This window comes from Lissotriton vulgaris, chromosome 3_1, assembly GCF_964263255.1.
Source record: "Lissotriton vulgaris chromosome 3_1, aLisVul1.2, whole genome shotgun sequence".
NCBI classification, from domain to species: Eukaryota; Metazoa; Chordata; class Amphibia; order Caudata; family Salamandridae; genus Lissotriton; species Lissotriton vulgaris.
In genome coordinates this window covers 883,352,461-883,357,899 of record NC_141689.1, presented here as the reverse complement: position 1 = coordinate 883,357,899, position 5,439 = coordinate 883,352,461, and positions in this window count along the sequence as shown.

Below are 5,439 nucleotides of genomic sequence, written 5' to 3'. Positions count from 1 at the left end.
GTCGTGCTGGTAGATGACATCACTGTCCCGCCTGCACCAGGTCATTCCTTCTCACTTTATTAGGTCTCGCCTATGTGACTGATTACCTTTTTACGTAATTAGTAGATAAGCATTTGTTTCCCTGCACAGTCCTCCCTCATACAGCTTTAAGCCATGTACAAGGATTTACTACTTGCTGGCTAATGTCGACATGTAAAGTGGATTTCTGTTTGTATATGTGATTTACCTCATACCTTTTTTGGAAGTGTTTTATAAGATCTTGCTACTTTGTGGACATTCACACATTTAAGCCAATGTGCCCCCATTTCCAGTGGAGAAGCTGCATTCAGTGAAATCGTGCCATTATCTAATCCTAAACTCTCATCTCTTGCTAATAAATCTACCTGTAATTCATAACGGTAGAAGTCTGCCAAATAACGGGAGAGGTCTTACAGACATAGGACTGTTGCCATGGCGACCGCTAACAACCTTTAAATTATGTATTGTTTTTTATAACGTAACTTAAACACATTGACAGAGCCAGTAGCTCTGGCTAAACACGTATAAAGTCCCAAAGGCGAGGCCAATTGCATTACAAATGCTTGTCTTATCTAAGATGTCACTTAAAGTACAGATCTTGCTGCTCCACTTTTGATCACACTAATAGTGAATGATAAACTATTATTCACTATTAATGTAATAAAAACGAGGTGAGAGCCTGACTCTGATAATGCAAGGCACCCCTGTGTTCTTGGCACTGATTTTGCCCCGTCTGACGACAGGGGTAGCAAAGTCAGTGCCAAGGGTAGCAAAGGGCAATGGAGGGGTCGCATCTGCGACCCCTGGCGACCCCTTAATGACATCCATGGTTCGAGACCTGGAGCCCATTAACTTGTCTCAAGGTTCATTCTTCAAGAACTGCTGGAAAATGAGGAGAGTAAAGGAAAGCAAGTATACTTTGCCATTCACTAAAACACATTCGTAAGCAAAGAAATGCTGACTGAAACCCGATACGTTGGCTCTCGTTAAGTATCTATGGATCCAGTCAACCAAACGAAATGTGTGGCAGATGCGTTGACGCGTTTTGATGGCGTTGTAACTTTATACCATCTATCACAAGACTTAATTTTTACTCTCGATGTAAGTCATAAAAATTATCCTAAAAGGGATCCTGTATATGAAACAAATACAAATGTATATCAGTACTAACATAACTACATAATTTAAAAGCGATGAATAAAAGAAAACTCAAAAATTAAAATCGCTCCGAAGCAACACTATTGTTCATATCATTTCTATACATAAAGAACCATTACATAAATATTCCAAGGAGCAATAATTTCATACTAAGAACACATATGGAACTACTGAATAGGCTAGGAAGAGGGCTAGAAACATTCACCTTCACACCCCCCAACTTCTATTGATAATCTTGTTGTTTAATATCCCTATTGTATTTTTTTTATGTATATTTTTTATATATATATTTATTTTCCACTGTCACCTCTTAACATTATTAATCAAACAGACTTAACTGCAGGTGGAATCTGCTGAATAACGCATAGCGCCAGCAGGGTCACATGGTAGGACAGGCCTCACCTGTTTGTTCAATACAAACTTTATTGCACTATCTGGCGTAAAAAGCAAGTTGTCACAGGATTCCACATATAGTTGGTGCCCAAGTCACCTAATCTAATACACATATGGAGAGGAGGAAACCGAAGTATCCTCTGTTCTCGTTACTATGGGCTGCTAATAGGCATGAGCGAATTTTGCGAATCTCGCGTTCGCGAATTTTGCGGATTTGCGAACTCGCAATCCGCAAAATCCGCGCATTCTCGCGAATTTGCGTATTTTTTTTTTTTATGTTCGCACGGGTTTCTGCAAGTTCGCGAGGGTTTTGTACAATTTCGCAAATTGCGAAATTGTACAAAACACGTGCGAACTTGCAGCAACCCGTGCGAACACAATTATATGAAGAGAAAGAAGCTCCTGGCCACAGGAACAGCACGGGGATTGCGCTCATGAAAGTCAAGGATGCAAAGGCCTCTACCCAGCATCACAGCTGATTTTCCACAGTAGATTTGGGAAGAGGCACACCTGTCCCGCCTCGAAGACGCTCATGATTGTTTTTGGGCTAATGAATGAGTCACTGATTTTGAGCAACTAGTTCGAGTGACCATGTGTGTGTTACTATGCAATCGCCCTGAAGGGCGCAGGGGTCTCTTGAGTGACCTGTGTGAGGCTGTGCCTGTAACTATTTTACAATGGCGCCAGCAAGCTGCCAGCGCCGTTGTAAAATAGTTACAAAGTTAGCTTGCACAGGAAGCACTTAGATAAAATAAAGCAGCACCTGCTTCGTTTTATCTAGTGGTTCCTGTGCAAGCTAACTTTGTAACTATTTTACAACGGCGCTGGCAGCTTGCTGGCGCCATTGTAAAATAGTTGCATGAGTGGGGGTTCAACTTTTGAACCCGTTACGCTCACGGATTTTTTTTGCGGATTTTGCGGGAAATCCGCAAAATTCGCGGATTGCGGATTTCCCAAAAATCCGCAAAATCCGCTAGCGTAACGGATTTCCCGCTCATGCTTAGCTGCTAATTATTTTATAAGAGGAAAGACCTTACCTTATTGTCAAGATGGACAGTGATAGCAGTAAGTCTATCCTCTAAATACGATTGTACCTACAAATGGCAACCCCACATCATGGAAAAACCTCCTGACAGGATCTGTAAGGTAAAACAATCAGTTTTCAATCTTTTCTAATGATTTTGTATACCACCCATATCATTCCATAAAAGCACCTCTCCTACCTCAATATAGCTCAATGGAGGAAACTATTTGATTGTCCACTAATTACAATCTTTTAGGATCTATAGGAGCCTATTTATTTGTCAACGGTTTCTGTTGCTGCCCTTCATCAATTAGGCCTGTTAAAAAATGGGACAATCAAATGTCTTCCTCCATTTAATCTAGCTAAAAGGATTAGCAAAGCGAAATCGCAAAGCAAAGCTCAGTGGATGGTTAATGTGTATTTTGTGGTTTAGGGTGTGTGGATATTCGAATGCCATTCTGCAGTTGAGAGTTACTCTAGCGACAATGGGTGTATCTATCTCTTTTGAGATTTTTGTTTAGCTGTCTGTTCAATTTTCAAGCTGTGGCTTCCTAGATTTCGGTGTTGTACTTTTCCATACTTTGTAAAATGAGATTAGCTGTCATCCAAACTTTTTGCAGGCTTGTTCAGTGTCTTCAGTTTTAGGTTTTTTGTCTATGGTGTCAGTCATTGGCAGTGGATATTCTGTGTTTCTGGGAAGAGATGCTCTAGGGATACCAATTTGTCAGTTATGGTTTATTACATTTTTTAGTTAGCAAACATAAATGAGTCATTAGGCCTTCAAACAATAATATCTGTCAAGTATTAGGTATGTAGATATATAAAAGGTTCAGGAGTATCTTCCATCAATCCAAATTGCAACATTCCTATGTATGTATTTGAGATTCAATTTAGCATTGAAGTCCCAACGGCCGTCGTACAATATGTGGGAGTTTGTTCAGTATCTTTAGGACAATGGGTATCATTACGATGGCAGAGGGACTGCCACCGACCATATTATGATGGCGGGGCAAGCATTGGGGAAGTGTGGCGGTCGGAAAGACTGAGCGCCATGGTCCAGACGGACTTTTCAAATCCGACCACCCGTCGGACCAAATGCACAGACCTGAATTGCTGCGGTGCCTGCCAGGCACTACTATAAGGATTATGATATCACTATCCTCCCTTCGTACTGCGGCTGTCAACACGCCGTAAAACGGCTGGCAGGCACGGATTAGGGAGCCCGTAGCGGGCCCCCCTTTGTCCCAGGTGCAGGGACATGTACCCTGGGGGGCACCTATGGTGTCCCTCTACATATCCCTGCACCATGTGGCAGGCACCGCATGGTGCCTGCCACGTAGTGCAGGGATGTTTCTGAACCCTATATTTTGTATTGCGGCGGGCTGCTAACCTCATCCCCTCCACAATGCTAAATGTAGGTGATGCAACAGCCGTGGTGGCAGTCGCATCGTAATTCAGATTGTGGGGAGGCCGCCTCATAGTCGTTCGGTCCCAATTCTGAACTGATGGAGGACGGACTGAAGTCCGTCCCCCATCGTAATGAAGCCCGTTATTCCAATGTCTTATATTTGAACATATTAAGTAATAGTTACTTATAGAAACCAGTAACAATGAGAGCACCCAGGGGTTTCGGTAAGGATAGTTAGGCCTTTATCTATTTATCTTGATGACCGGTGGTTTATGGATGTATTAGGGATAATCTAATATTACAGGTAGGGCAGTGTGGGGGTCGTAAGACCGGGATGATTATCTTCACCCTTGGCCAGATCGTAAGTGAGAGGAGTTATTTTATGTATTAGATCAGTGGGCTATAAGACTTCAGGGGAACTATCCTCTTCACCTAAGTCCCTTGCTTCCCATTCCTGCAACACTTTCCACCAGAGGTCTGCTATGGGGTGGCTTTTCTTACCTCTATTATCTTCTTCTTTTAGTGGTCTCTTTTCTAACAGTGCCCAAACCGTAAAGTCCTTTTCCTAATTTGAAATTTTAGGACATGTGGAGGATTTCCATCTTGGCGCTATTCATCTTTTTGCCAATATTAAGGCTAGATCTATAAATTGATTGCCCACTTGTTTGGACTTGGGTCTAAGGAAAAGGCCTAATAGACATACCTCAATCGTGGAGAGGACGGTGCGTGCGAGGAGCCTATGTGCCCGCCCGGTAACCTGGCACCAATAATCAAGCAGGGCCGAAGAGTCCCTCATCATGTGACTAAGTTTGTGTCTAGGGTTGCGCATCGCAGGCATTGCTGGTCAATACTATCTAGCATTATATTGAGTCTATGTGGCGGAAGGTAAGTCATGTGCAGAATGTTGAATTGCACCCTCTATATAGCAGTCCCTGGTTGTCTGTAAGCCCGAATTAATCCACTCTCTCAACTTGGTCTCGGTGAAGGACAAGGAGATGCCACTATGTGGTAGTCCTACTAGGGGGAGGTCCGGAGCATATAATAGGGCTTTTGACGCTCGTAGGATTCTTCTACATCAGCATTTCAGGACTACTGTGAGCAAGGTACCCTGTTGGTGGTCCTGTCTCCGGGGTAGCAGTAGTATTGCTAATAATCTCCCCTTAAGGCCTGTGTGTGGTACCGTGTCTAAGGTTTCCATTCCTATCTACTCCAGCCACTGGGCCAGCCCCTGTAGCTGTGTATCCAAATAGTGCGCTTCAAAGTCCGGCAACCCCAATCCCCCTCCCTCCGGAGGTCACTGAATGGTAGACAACAACACTCTGTTTCGTCCCTCATCTCATTTTAGGTCTCTCAGTAATGTATCTAGGGGCAGATTTACGAGAAACTGACACATCTGTATAAATGTGTCGGTTTCCCCTGTGGCTGCATGAAAAACCCT